General features: G+C 39.6%; 1 pseudogene; it reads left to right on the forward strand.

Annotated features, from left to right (window-relative positions):
* The first annotated feature begins 2,961 nt into the window (after nt 1–2,961).
* Nucleotides 2,962–5,207, forward strand: LOC116219807 (annotated as a pseudogene).
* The last annotated feature ends 10,704 nt before the right edge of the window (nt 5,208–15,911 follow it).

Genomic DNA, 15,911 nt, shown 5'->3' on the forward strand with positions numbered 1-15,911 from the left:
GTCATTGTTTTTTTAGTTGGAGTACTGCCAAGAATTAAGCTATTATTATTATTGATGTGAATTGCATACGTTCTTGTTGTAGTCTTAAAGTAGGGTACATGATCATATTTGAATTGTGCTGGACACACCACTGCCATCCACAGTAAGGCAAAAACAGATGAAAAGTAAAATATTCAGAATTAACTGGGGTGAACGTCTAGGATTCTGGTGCAAATGATAATGTCCTCTGTAAAAAAAAAAATGTGTCAGGTTCCGTGATTTCTATTTAATTCCATAGTTTTTTTAAGTGAAGTTTCACACTGGTATGTTGGTCTGATATTATACTTACGGACCATCCATATATCAGTGTGATAGACACACACACACTTACATAAATGCTCACATATGCATACAGTATAAACAAGCTTTGAGGCAGAATGGAAGCTTCCCTCAGTTTACCACCCCAACCCAACCCCACCTTCCCCAGCACTTCTCAGTTCACACCCCTCCCTCTACCTACCTCCCTCTGTGGAGTTTCTGCAGGCTGAGCTATGGCCATGCCCACCTGAGGACCATCAGACGTGTAATGAAAATCCTGTCCATAATCCTCTGTCTTGCTAGTTTGCATTCCAAAAGCTCCTACAGCTGATTGGCTAGGTCTGAATGCAGGAAGATAATTGGTCAGACAGAAGAAGCACTATATTAACACCACAGCGTGGCGTCAGATTACTAAACTCACCTTTTTAAGGGTGCCACTGGTATGCTCTGGAAGTATAAAGTATTTGTAATTCACCAGCAGATTTTCACTGTATCTTTGCATCCAATGTGTGACCAATTTTCTTTTTCCAAAACAGAACTGAAGTCAGAAATGTCTGGATTTACTGAACATTCACAACTGCCCACTTCAGTGAAGAAGGAGATAAAAGAAGAAGAATTGGATGATTTCCTACCGGAATATCCGTCTACAATCCAGACAGTGGAAGAAAAGCCTGGACTGGAATATGAATGCAAGACTGAAATGAAAACATCACCCACCATGACCTTGAAAGAAGAAAAGTATTCACCAATAGAAATCGAGGATGAAGAAGAATTAGATTCAAGAGAATATGGTGACTTTGACTCTTCACCTACAAGTAAGTTGCTTGTTTATTGTAATGTGTTGTGTATATTTATAATACTTGAGTTGTAGTGAATGGCTAGCTTGTGCTCTACAATGTGAGACCTATTCAGAGAACAGAAACACTGTGGGTATATGTTAGTCATAGGATAATATCTGCAGCCTGTTACATTCAACATCTTTTTCAGAAGCTCTGTAATTCATGTATAAAGTGCCCTCCACAATTATTGGCACCCCTAGTGAATATGAGCAAAACAGGCTATAAAAAAATATGTCTTTGCTGTTTTTCCTCTTGGTCTTTCACTCAAAATATTCACAAAAATCTTACCTTTTCATTGAAGTAAAACTATTGAAAGAAAAAAAAACTGTTGACATTAAATACATATTTTTCCCCAAAACATGTGTGCCACAATTATTGGCACCCCTTAATTTAATGTTTTGTGCAGCCTCCCTTTGCCAAGATAACAGCTCTGAGTCTTCTCCTATAATGCGTGATGAGGTTGGTGAACACATGGCACGGGATCTGAGACCATTCCTACATGCAGTATCTCTCCAGATCCTTCAGATTCTGAGGTCAACGTTTGTAGACTCGGCTTCAGCTCATCCCACAGATTTTCAATGGGGTTTAGGTCGGGGGACTGTGATGGCCATGGCAAAACCTTTATTCTGCGGTCGGTGAACCATTTTTGTGTTGATTTTGAGGTGTGCTTCGGATCATTGACCTGCTGGAAGGTCCAACCACAGCCCATTTTAAGCTTTTCTGGAGGGGGCTGTTAGGTTTTCATTTAATATCTGCCGGTATTTGATCGAGTCCATGATACCATGTATCCTAACAAGATGTCCAGGGCCTTTGGAAGAAAAACAGCCCCACAACATCAAAGATCCGCCACCATTCTTCACATTGGGTATGGGGGTCTTTTCTGTATGGCTATCTTTCTGTCTACGCCAAACCCACCTTTGATGTTTGTTGCCAAAAAGCTTTATTTTGGTCTCATCTGACCATATAACTCGACCCCATTGAAAGTCTGACTTACATTTGGCAAACTGTAGGCGCTTTAGTTTGTAGTTGATTGACAGCAGAGGCTTTTTTCTGGCAACCCTCCAAAACAACTTGTGGTGATGTAGGTGGCGTCTGATGGTAGTTTTGGAGACTTTCTGACCCCAAGACTTAACTCACCTCTACAATTCTCCAGCTGTGATCCTTGGAGATTCTTTTGCCAGTCGAACCATCCTCCTCACGGTGCGTGGGGTCAATGTACACACACGTCCTCTTCCAGGCTGATTCTTAACATCTCCTGTCGCTTTAAACTTCTTAATTATTTCCATGATAGTGGAAATGGGTATTTTCAACTCTTTAGAGATTTTCTTGTGTCCATTTCTTGATTTGTGCAGCTCCACAACTTTCCGTCGCACATTGTCACTGTGTTCTTGGGTCTTTCCCATAGTGATGAATGACTAATGGAATTTGGCCTGTGTCACCTCATATTTGTTCGCCAGTGGCACAGGAAGTCATGGTTGACCTCTTAAGAGTTCCTTATCAAACAGGTGAACTTAAAAATGTAAAACAGGACTGGAAATATACTTCAGTTAGATTTTATTTATAAGATTTTTCTAGGGGTGCCAATAATTGTGGCACACATGTTTTGGGGAAAAATATTTATTTAATGTCAACAGTTTTTGTTTTTTTTCAATAATTTTACTTTACAATAATTGTGGAGGGCACTGTATGTACCTCTGTTTACATTTACATTTAGTCTCTAGGTAGACACTTTTATCCTAAGTCACTTCTAAGTGATTTTGTAGCAATTCTAGCAAATAACCAATATATATATATATTTGTATTTTTTAAAGGCATATGTTGCCTTTATTGTAGAAATTATGTACTAATTAGAGGAGAAGAGAAATATGGCTGACAAATTATTTTCTAATATTATAGGAGACTTTCAAATGATCCAATCTAACAAAAGAAGCAAAACGGAGCAAAAAAGAAACAAAGAGAGCCGTCACAAACGCCCCCAGTGCAGAAAGACTTCATACCATGAATTACATAAGCGACTGGACACCAGTGAGAAACAGCATGAATGCTCCCAGTGTTTCAAAACATTTGCTAGACGTTCCGATCTTTCAATTCATCAAAGAATACACACAGGTGAAAAGCCCCATCAGTGCGTTACATGTGGGAAGGCCTTTAGTCAATTGGGTCATCTCAAGACACACCAGAGGATCCATACTGGGGAAAAGCCACACCAGTGCAGTACATGTGGGGAGGCCTTTAGTCAATTGTCTACTCTCAAGACACACCAGAGGATCCATACTGGGGAAAAGCCTTATCAGTGCAATACATGTGGGAAGGCCTTTAATCGAATGACTAATCTCAAGAAACACCAGAGGATCCATACTGGGGAAAAGCCTTATCAGTGCAATACATGTGGGAAGGCCTTTAATCGAATGACTAATCTCAAGAATCACCAAATGATCCATACTGGGGAAAAGCCACACCAGTGCACTACATGTGGGAAGGCCTATGGTCAGATGTCTCATCTCAAGATACACCAGATGATCCATTCAGGGGAAAAGCCATATCAGTGCTCTACATGTGGGAAGGCCTTTAATCGAATGTCTAATCTCAAGGTACATCTGAAGATCCATTCTGGATAAAAGCCACATCAGTGTACTTCATGTGGAAAGTATTTCCGGGAAAGCTCGGCCTCACCAGACATCAGATAACACATACTGGAAAAAAGCCACGTCATTGTTCTCAGTGTGGAAAGGCCTATTGTTAGGTGAAAATTCACCCTTGTTACTTCAGGACTCCGGAGTTGCATATAAGTATATTTATTAGACAAACAACAAATGCAATCAGGTTCACTCCCAGCACAAGGCCAAAAGTGAAGCCCTGATAAACACATTTCATAAGGTTTATATAGACAGAAGTTTAGCGTTCAACAGGGATAACCATGTGGTGGATCTCTGACGTCCGAGGCAAGGATGGAATACGGGGGGAAAGCCACACCAGTGCAGTACATGCGGGAAGGCCTTCAATGTCACATCTAACCTCAAGGCACACATGAGGATCCATACACGGGAAGAGCCCTATCATTGTTCTCATTGTGGAAAGGCCTTTAATCAATTGTCTTCTCTCAAGAAACACCTTTGGATCCATACTGGGTAAAAGACATATCAGTGTACTACATGTGGAAAGTATTCCAGGAGTAGCTCTGACCTCACCAAAACATCAGATTACACATACTGGAGAAAAGCCACATCCGTGTTCTCAGTATGGAAAGGCCTTTATCCAAATGTGTAATCTCAAGAGACACCAGAGGATCCCTACTGCAGAAAAGCCATATAAGTGTTCTCAGTGTAGTAAGAACTTTAGCCTAATGTCTACTCTCAAGACTGTTGAATGAATTGCAGAAAGATGGACCCGCCAGCCACGACATCGAACCTTATGCATTTTATGCTTGAGTTATGTTTGATAAACCTATAACAAATGTATGCTTGCTGAAATAGTTTGAGTCATGTTTAACAAACTTATATAAATGTATGCTTGCTGAAAACGGCTTAAGGGTAAAATAACAGGATCAGGAAACAACCATTGATAGAATAGAACATGCTGTGTGAAATGTGCTTACATGCTGTAGAACAATGTATGTGTTTAAGTATGCTGAAATATTTGTACGTGTCTGTAAGAAAATGTGATGAACTGTGTTGTAAGACGAAAGAGCAGGCAGAGAAAAAGAGGAAGTGTACGTTGGGACCCTGAGTGTCAGTGAGGAAATGTGCAAAGTAAAAATAACGAACAAGTCAGACAGAGGCGAACACATGCGTGTTTGGGGAGAATATGTACAGTATGTTGCAGAAAGAGGCCTTAAGCAACCGACTAGGAAACGGAAGACCAAATATGGGTTAATCAACCAACTAGGAAACGGACGACCAAATATGGATAAGGTCTGTGGCCTGCAAAGGAGGCAGAGGGATATAAAAAAGTGAACACAGTGTGTTAGAGAGAGTCTTGCGTTGGTGTTTGGAGAAGAGTTACGAATTTTGTTTAAAAGGGAGTACCCTTTTTTGAGTTGGTTTTGTAGTTTGTATTTGCTTTTATCTTTTTTTACCTCTTTGACAATAAATCTTTGAGGTGCTTATTCAATACTAAGAACCCGCTTTTGCGTCCGTTTATGGAGTAGGTTCCCCCGCGCCGTGACACGCCTCACCTTAGTACACATGTCAGATCAGCAGCCTGTAGCTTGGAACATCCTCTACCTAAGAAAGCTAGGGGGTCTCTGGTACAGAAAAATCTGTCGACTGCGTGAAAAAGTTGAGTTGTCCCTCTCTTTCACTTTGGAAGAGAGTACGTAGAGGTGACCTCAGGGGATATCCTGATTCATCCCTTTTCTTATCTCGGCTAGAACACACTATAAGGCTTGGTATAATGTGACATGATTTTCCGAACTAGTCTTGACTAGTCTGATTTGCGTGACCTAAAACCGCAGTGGTGAGCTGTGAGGATATTTGAAAAACCGTGCATTGAAAGGCACTCAGCAATCACTGTAGGTGTACACAACTACTAAGCATAATCTTAACAAGACACACCAGAGGATCCATACTGGTGAAAAGCCACATCATTGGTCTTAGTGTGGAAAGGCCTTTAGCCAAATAGGTCATCTGAAGACACATCAGAGGATCCATTCAAATGATGGGCTGCCCTGCTAATACATGATGGAGTATCACTTACTGAAAAATATCTTGATTAGCTTGATTATAGTTTTAAACAACGTTTGATGTACAAGATGAAGTATTTGTTATTATATTTGAACGAGTTTTGGGGTAGAGATTGAAATATGAATTGTTAGGGCACATAAATTGAATTAAAAAAAAAAAACTTGAGTGTTTTTTTCAAGTATGTTTGTGTGTGTGTCGATGGGATTTGTGTACGTGTGTGTGGGTGTACAATATATAATCGACAAGCAGTAATTAGCTAAACTAATTATCCATTCCCCATTACAGGGAACTCTGTATTTCTTCTGTTAAACATTCTCATGTCAAATGTGGAAAAGAGTCAGAGGGAACTGTTGTTTTGTTGACCGAAAAACTTGCAAGTCATATTTATCCTGAACAGAAAGGGACTTCACAAGTATGGATTAAGTTACAAAAGGAACTCACTTTCTCAGATATTCACATTTACTTTTGTGCCTTCTATATAATTCCCCTTTCAAATACTACAATCAGAAATTATAACCCATAATAAATATAATAATATATGTCTGTATGACACAGAAATGATAAAGTTCCAATCTGAAGGCCCAGTCTTGGTTACTCTCAGATCACAGCCGTGTCACATTAAGTCTAAAAAAGAATAATAATCCTGAATCATCCTCTGAGATCCTGATCAAGAACCATTGATTGATAAATTACACAAATGGCTTTAACTTGTGCTTTACCCAATAAAATGTTAGATCTGTACAGAGAGTAGAGAGACACTGCAGAGTCCTTCCGCTCCCTGGGCACCATCATCTCCCAGGACCTCAAGTGGGAGCTGAACATCAGCTCCCTCACCAAAAGAGCTCAACAGAGGATGTACTTTCTGCGGCAGCTGAAGAAGTTCAAGCTGCCAAAGACAATGGGCCTCATTCTCGAACGCAGTTAAGAAGAATTTAAGAGGAATTTAAGAGGAATTGGATTTAGGACAACATTTGGCATTCATGAAAGTTTTCTCATCTGGGATTTGCTCTGAACTTCAGAAGACTTTCCGAACTCGAAATAGCAGTCGTAACTCGGCCAGAGTTTTCTCAAATGCGATTCCTTAAAAAACCACAAGATGGCCCCGTGGGCCATCTTGTGGTTTTTTGGGGAATCGCATTTAAGAAAACTCTCCGTGTTAATGAATTTGTGAGAAATCGTTGGTGATTGCGTTCACATCAACTCTACAGATCCTCGGATTAAAGTATCATTAACAATTACGTTTCACATGTAGGCCTATAGTCATGATTCTACGAGGCACTGTGATGTCATAAAATAAATAAAAGCACTACACCGGAATGCTGCGCTCGTCTAGTGAGCGTCTTTTGGCACTGCCGTCTGTGCAAGTACGGCAATCCAGAATTTTCAAGTAGTTCCACGTTGGTGGAACGAACTGCCTAGCACTACCAGAGCAGGCGCGTCCCTCTCTACCTTTAAGAAGCTTTTGAAGACCCAACTCTTCAGAGAGCACCTCCCTTCCTAACTGGCACTTCGACTAGTGCTTAACTTGCACTTATAGCAGTTACATTCCTGCACTTCGTTTTTATTTCCTATTTCGTTTTTCTATTTCTTATGTAAAGTAGTATTTATTGTTACACTAGGTCTCTATTGCTCGTAGCTTGACTGTTCTATCCCTTGTACGTCGCTTTGGACAAAAGTGTCTGCTAAATGACTAAATGTGTGTAATGTACACGAACACTGCAAATGCACTGCACTGCAAATGTAAGTGAATAAATAAATAAGCACTAAACTCAATCACGTTGATATAGCTATAGTGGAATAGAATGGACACATCTACATCCTGCAACAGTCCATCTCTGCACCGTTCAAGTCATAGACATATATAGTTGAAGTTAGATCTGCGTTTACTCGAGGGTGATCGCTTTCCGCTTTGACATGACTCGTTTACGAGTTGCTTTCGTGTAGATTCGGTCGATTCCGACTGCACACGTCACTACGGTTGCGTGCCCTTATAAGGAGCTGGCAGGGCGTGTATGTATGCAAATTCAGGAGCACGAGAACGCGCTTTCAATTTAAGAAAACTCTTCCGGGGGAGCACAGCCCAGAAAACTTCTGCTGCGTAGGACCACATTTTCAAGCGTGTATGAATTTGGCGGATGTCTTTTGCTTACGTTGTTTTTCCGAAGCCCGTAAGAAACATTTCAGAAGAAACTTCAGAAAATGTTCGAGAATGAGGGCCAATGATGGTGCACTTCTACACCTGCATCATCGAGTCCATCCTCACTTCCTGCATCACCATCTGGTATGCTGCTGCTGCTGCCACTGCCAATGACAAAGGCAGACTGCAGCGTATCATCCGTTCTGCCGAGAAGGTGATTGGCTGCAATCTGCCATCTCTACAGGACCTGTTCGCCTCTAGGACCCTGAGGCGGGCAGGTAAGATTGTGGCCGATCCCTCCCACCCGGGTCATAAACTCTTCAAGGTCCTTCCCTCCGGCAGGAGGCTGCGGTCCATCAGGACCCAAATCTCACGACACAAAACCAGCTTCTTCCCGGCTGCCGTTGGCCTTATTAACAAGGCCCGGGACCCCCACCTGACGTGGATTCTTATCCTGCCCCCACACCCCAAGTCTGTGTTATGTTAACACATACTACATTGCACACTGCACTTTGCACATTTGCACTCCTGCCCTGCTTTTTGCATTTTTACCTCCAATATACTTTTTTATATAATTTTGTTTTATATATATTGTATCCTATATACTGTGTTTTATCTGAAATACTTCTCTCATGTATAGTACTTAGTGTGTTTTTATGTTTTCTATGTTATGTGTAGTACTTGTGTTTGTATGTTTTATGTTCACTGTATGCACCTATACACCAGAACAAACCTAAACCTACTTGGCAATAAATACTATTCTGATTCTGATTCTGATAGGGTTAGTGGTCAAAGGCTTGTAATATAATGTGGATGGGTTAGTGGCCAAAGGCTTGTAATGTAATGTGGATGAGTTAGTGGCTAATGACAAAGGCTTGTAATGTAATGTGGATGGGTAAGTGGCCAAAGGCTTGTAATGAAATGTGGATGGGTTAGTGGTCAGTTCCAAAGGCTTGTAATGTAATATGGATGGGTTAGTTGCCAAAGGCTTGTAATGTAATGTGGATGGGTTAGTGGCCAAAGGCTTGTAATGTAATGTGGATGGGTTAGTGGTCAGTTCCAAAGGCTTGTAATGTAATGTGGATGGGTTAGTGGTCAAAGGCTTCTTACGTAATGTGGATGGGTTAGTGTTCATTTCTTTCTCGGTTATTTGCAATATTTTTCTCTGCTTTGATGAAGTGTAACAAAGTTTTCTACTTAATTGCACTTTTTATCCTTATGATAGTAACCTTATGAGGACACTGTTTAGTATCTTATATTTATATTGTGTATTTCATGTATATTGCTCCTTCCTTTTGAGACTCGAGACAATTTCAGTTGCTATATAAATACAATTGTATTGGATTTAATGAAATTACAATATTTGCACATGCAATATAGCACACACTGCATTTATCTAGGCTAGCTAGCAGTACAATGGGCATATGTTGTGTAAAACGTAGAAACGTTAGCAAAACCAACATTTTAAACTGAACTTTGAATTGGACTTTTATTTTGACACTCTTAACCGACTTTAATGTCTCTTATTGTCGCCAGCTCCAAGGAACTTTCATCACAAACAATGTGCTTGGAACCCGGGAACAAAGCACGGTTTATTCGAGTGCAATAACTTAAACTGAAACACAGGACATTTCTGCAAGCAACAGTGTATTTGAGTGCAATAACTTAAACTGAAACACAGGACATTTCTGCAAGCAACAGTGTATTTGAGTGCAATAACTTAAACTGAAACACAGGACATTTCTGCAAGCAACAGTGTATTTGAGTGCAGACAACCCGTTTTGAGCAGGAGCAGAGCGATTTTGCACGCAAGCAGGGGCTATTTGAGAGAAAGGGCAGCTTTTGATGAAAAAACATTACAAAATCTGAACCTGAAATAAACCACACGTACAGATGTATGATTTGGGTAGGATGATGGCTACATTAAGCCCATACGGAGTTGTTCAAATATGCTTTTTGTAAAATGTTTCTTTTTTTCTGACTTTAAAAAACTTTTGTCCGACTTGTGTGATATTGTATAGACCATCCATTTGTCCCTGGTTATCTTTTGTCAGATGTTACGGTGTTTTTTTTGTCTTTGTCTGTTTGTGTCTTTGTGGTCTTTGGGCATGTTGCTAAAATTTTACTTGCATTGCAGAAATGTCCTGCTGGGTTTCCATTGCAAAAGACCGCTGAGGTCTACAATGTCAGGATCTACTGAACCATCACAACTACTCATGTCAGTGAAGAATATAAAAGAAGAAGAATCTGATCATTTCCTACAAGAGTGTTTCTTTGAAATTCAGACAGTGGAAGAAAAGCCTGAACTGGAACATGACTGTAAGACTGAGACGCACACATCACCAACCTTGACCTGCAAAGAAGAAAATTCTTCTTCTTACCTGTGTGCCATCTATATGACTCCCCTTTCAAATGCTACACACATTATGAAAGACAGATAAATCACATGGGAATACATACATTAATGACACACAGATAAATCACATGGGAATACATACATTATGACACACAGATACATCGAATGGGAATACATACATTAATGACACACAGATAAATCAAAGCAAACATCTTGAAAGACCACTTGAGAGCAATGACAGTATTATAAACAGAAATGTCAAACAGTTACTGCAGCTCTGTGAAAGCCTGCGTCTCTTCATTCCTTATGGTGGAAGGAACAGTGACTCTCTGGGTAGATTCACCTACTGCTCCCCTCTCTGCAGTAATGTAGCAGCTTATGCAGTCACAGATCAAGTCATATCAACTACTCTACAGTAAGGCCTTAAATATCACTCTCAAATCACAGCCATGTCACATTAAGTCTTAAAAAGATCAACAACCCTGAAACATCCTGCTCAAGAAGCATTGATTGATGAATTACACAAACTAGAATCAAATATAATGTACAAACAATTAAACAAAATATCTGGATACTTCTGTATGATACCGCTATGTCAGGATGAAGCATTACATCTACAAAATAAAAAGTTGGACTAAAGCGTGTCAGACTTTTGTGTGTAATGAGGACGAAGTATGATGCCACGGTTGCTGAAAATGCACTACAGGGTAGTTCTGGAGGCAGGCCCTGCTAAGACCCTGATGGCCATTGATCAGTTCAGACATAGCACTTGTAATAACTTCATGTTGAGGATGAGTTGTATTGTAAAACCTTTGCATTTTGTCAATGTTTTTTTAAGTTGGAGTACTGCCAAGAATGAAGCTATTATTATTATTACTATTATTATTATTATTATTGTTGTGAATTGCATACGCTCTTGTAGTATTTGTACTCTCTATCCTTATATCAGAATGATATACACACACATGCTTACATAAATACTCACATATGCATACAGTATGAACAAGCTTTGAGGCAGAATAGAAGCTTTCTTCAGTTTACCACCCCAACCCAACCCCACCTTCCCTCACCATCCCCATCACTTCTCAGTTCACACTCCCAGCCCCCTACTACACTCCTCTGTGGAGCTATGGCCACACCCACCTGAGGATTATCAGACGTGTAAACGGTGCTCATAGACATGGAATTCCAGCCTGTGATCCTATGTGATGCTAGTTGGCATTCCAAAGGGCCCTATAGCTGATTGGCTAGGTTTGAATCCAGTAAGATAGTAGGTCAGACAGCAATATATTAAGAAGCAATATATTAACACCACAGTCAGATTACTAAACTTACCTTTTTATGCTCTGGAAGTATACTGTATGTGTAATTCACCAGCAGTTCAACTATACTGTAGTTCTTTCTTTGCAGATTCTCACTGTGTCCTTGCATCAAAGGATAGTGTGACCAATTTTCTTTTTCCAAAACAGAACTGTCAGAAATGTCTGGATTTACTGAACCATCACAACTACCTATTTCAGTGAAGAAGGAGAAGAATTGGATGATTTCCTACAAGAGTATCCGTCTACATTCCAGACAGTGGAAGAAAAGCCTGGACTGGAATATGAATGCAAGACTGAAATGTACACGTCACCCACCATGACCGTGAAAGAAGAAAAGTATTCACCAATGGAAATTAAAGAATTTGATTCAAGAGAATATGGTGACTTCAACTCTTCATCTACAAGTATTTTTTATCATATTTGAAACGTGTCTTGGGGTAGAGAGAAACATAAATTGTTAGGGTACATAAATTCAATAAAACAAAAACTTGAAGTGAGAGTTTTTTTTTCAAATATGTTTGTGTGTGTGTAGGTGTACATTATATAATCGACAAGCAGTAGTGTGAAAAAAAGTAGTGTTTGTGCGAGCTTCCTAGAGTCATGGCCTAAACGTCACCTCATCTGAAGGCTGTAGGCTCATCAACAGCTCATAGATCTGTTAGTGTCACAGGGGGAGGGGAGGGGGAGACTAAATGTCTCTCCATGGATTAAGTTAAAAAAAGGAACTCACTTTCTCAGATATTCACATTAACCAATGTGCCATTTATATGACTCCCCTTTCAAATACTACAATCAGAAATGATAACCCATAATAAATATAATAATATATGTCTGCATGACTCAGAAATGATAAAGTTCCAATCTGAAAGCCCAGTCTTGGTTACTCACAGATCACAGCCGTGTCACATTAAGTCTAAAAAAGAATAATAACCCTGAATCCCTGATTCCCTGGTCCTGCTCAAGATAAATTACACAAACTAGAATCAAATATAAATATAAACTACAAACAAATAAGCAAATATTCTGGATACATCTGTGTATATATATATAGAGAGAGAGTGAGAGAGCGAGAGAATATGGTCGCGATGACTCTTCTACAAGCAATTTGCAGATTATTTTGAATCATGAGGAAGTAAAAAAAATAAACAACATTCATTGCAGTGTGTTATTTATATTTACAACACCTGGGTTTTGGTGAATGGCTTTAACTTGTGCTTTACTCAATAAAATGTTAGATCTGTACAGAGAGTAGACATCATTTGCATACTACCTTAATCATGGGATACTATTGCAGTCTGTTACATTTGAAAGAGAGAAACCGTCTGCCATTTTAACAAAGGAAGGAACAGAAGAAAAAAATCACGAAAATGTTAACTGGGTAAATATTGTTCAATAAGTATTTCTGATATTATATTTCTCCTTTATCCTCCTAAGGAGTTATATACTATTACAAAACATACATGCAAACATTGGCTTTCTTCAGTTCATCAGCCCACCCACACTTCTCAGTTCACACATCCACCCCACCCCCACCTACCTCCCTTTGTGGAGTTTCTGCAGCAAGAGCAATTGCCATGCCCACCTGTGAACCATCAGTCGTGTAAACGGTGCTCATAGACATGTAATTCCTGCCCATAATCCTTTGTCATGCTAGTTTACATTCCAAAGGCTCCTACAGCTGATTGGCTACGTTTGAATCCAGGAAGCTAATTGGTTAGACAGAAGAAGCTATATATTAACACCACAGCATGGAGTCACCTTAAGGCTGGCACTGGTATGCTCTGGAAGTATACTGTATGTGTAATTCACCAGCATAAGAACTATACTGTAGTTCTTTCTTTGCAGATTCTCACCGTATCCTTGCCACAAAGGATAGTTTTCTAACCAGAACTGAAGTCAGAAATGTCCGGATTTACTGAACCATCACAGATGCCCACGTCAGTGAAGCTGGAGGTAAAAGAAGAAGAATTTGATGATTTCCTACAAGAGTATCTGTCTGCATTTAAGACAGTGGAAGAAAAGCCTGGACTGGATTATGAATACAAGACTGAAATGAACACGTCACCCATCATGATCTTGAAAGAAGAAAAGTATTCACGAATGGAAATCAAAGATGAAGAAGAATTTGATTCAAGAGAATATGGTGACGTTGACTCTTCACCTACAAGTAAGTTGCTTGTTTATTGTAATGTATTATGTATATTTACAATACCTGGATTTTAGAGAACAGCTTACTTGTGCTTCACAATGTGAGACCTATTCAGAGAACAGAGATATTGTGGGAATACCTTACTTATGGGATATTATCTGCAGTCTGTTACATTCAAAAGAGAGAATGTGTCTGCCATCATTTTTTCTCTAACTCTGTTACTCATTTGTGTGTGTATCTCAGCTTACATTTACATTTAGTCTCTAGGTAGACTTTGTAGACTTTTATGCTAAGTCACTTCCAAGTTATGTACATGTCTAGCAAATAACCAATGTATCAAAAACCATATCCAAAATTACATCCCAGATTATTGCTGAACTTTATTTATAATATTATAGGACATGTTCAAAGGATCCAATCTAACAGAAGACGGAACTCTGAGGAAAAAGTAAACAAAGAGAGATGTCACAAACGCCCCCAGTGCAGAAAGACTTCATACCAGGAATTACATCAGCGACTGGACACCAGGAAGGAACTATTTGAATGCTCCCTGTGTTTCAAAACATTTGCTAGACGTTTCAATCTTGCAAGTCATCAAAGAATACACACAGGAGAAAAGCCCTATCAGTGCAGTACATGTGGAAAGGCCTTTAGCCACATGGGTCATCTCAAGACACACCAGAGGATCCATACTGGGGAAAAGCCATATCACTGCACTACTTGTGGGAAGAGTTTCAGGAGTACCTCAGATCTCACCAGCCATCAGAAGACACATACTGGAAAAAAGCCACATCACTGTTCAGAGTGTGGAAAGGCCTTTAGAGACATATCTCATCTGAAGGTACACAAAAGGATCCATTCTGGGGAAATGCCGTATCAGTGTGCTACATGTGGGAAGTTTTTTAGGTCTAGCTCTGACCTCAACAGCCATCAGGTTACACACACAGGAGAAAAGCCACATCAGTGTTCTCAGTGTGGAAAGAGCTTCAGTCAAATGACTAATCTCAGGATACACCAGAGGGTCCATACTGGGGAAAAGCCACACCAGTGCAGTACCTGTGGGAAGGCCTTTAGTCAAATATCTACTCTCAAGACACACCAGAGGATCCATACTGGGGAAAAGCCCCATCATTGTTCTCAATGTGGAAAGGCCTTTAGCCAAATGTCTAATCTCAAGAAACACCAGAAGATCCATTCAAATGATGTGCTGCCCTGCTAATACATGATGGTGTATCACTTACAGAAATATTTCTTGATTAGCTGAGTTTTAAACAACGTTTGATGTACAAGATGAAGTATTATTTTATCATATTTGAAACGTATGATGGTGTGGAGTTTGAAACATAAATTGTTAGGGTACATGAATTCAATAAAAGGAAACTTGAAATGAGTGTTTTTTCAAGTATGTTTTTGTGGTGGGGATTTGTGTCTGTGTGGTTGTACAATATATAATCGACAAGCAGTTGTTGGCGCCAAAAAAGTAGTTTTTGTGCGAGCTTCCTAGACTCATGGCCTAAACGTCACCTAATATGAAGGCTCTGGGCTCATCAACAGCTCATAGATATGTTAATATCAGAGATGGGTGAGGGGGAGACTAAATGTCTCTCCATTCCTCAATATAGCTAACTCTGTATTTCTTCTGTTAAACATTCTCATGTCAAATGTGGAAAAGAGTCTGAGGGAATTGTTGTATTGTTGACAGAAAAACTTGCAAGTCATATTCATCCTGAACAGAAAGGGACTTCACATGTATGGATTATGTTAATAAGGAACTCAATTCCTCAGATATTCACATTTACCTGTGTGCCATCTTTATGACTCCCCTTTCAAATACTACAATCAGAAATTATAATCGATCAAAGATATAATGACTATATACCCCCGTATGTCTCAGACATTTTATGTTCCAGTTCTGCTAATCTAAATTCTCCACACTGCACCATTAATACTAAAATTAGGACATTTCTCGGAAACTTTGAAAGAAAATCTAATTGTCCCAATTTTCAAAGACGGGGACAAATACTACCGAAACAGCTGTAGAGGTATTACATCTCACAACAATTTAGAGAAACTGTTCTGCAATATCATTAAGAGAATTATGCCATTTCTTCTGGAAAATAAGGTCCTCA

Source organism: Clupea harengus, chromosome 26 (genome assembly GCF_900700415.2).
Source record: "Clupea harengus chromosome 26, Ch_v2.0.2, whole genome shotgun sequence".
Classification (NCBI taxonomy): domain Eukaryota; kingdom Metazoa; phylum Chordata; class Actinopteri; order Clupeiformes; family Clupeidae; genus Clupea; species Clupea harengus.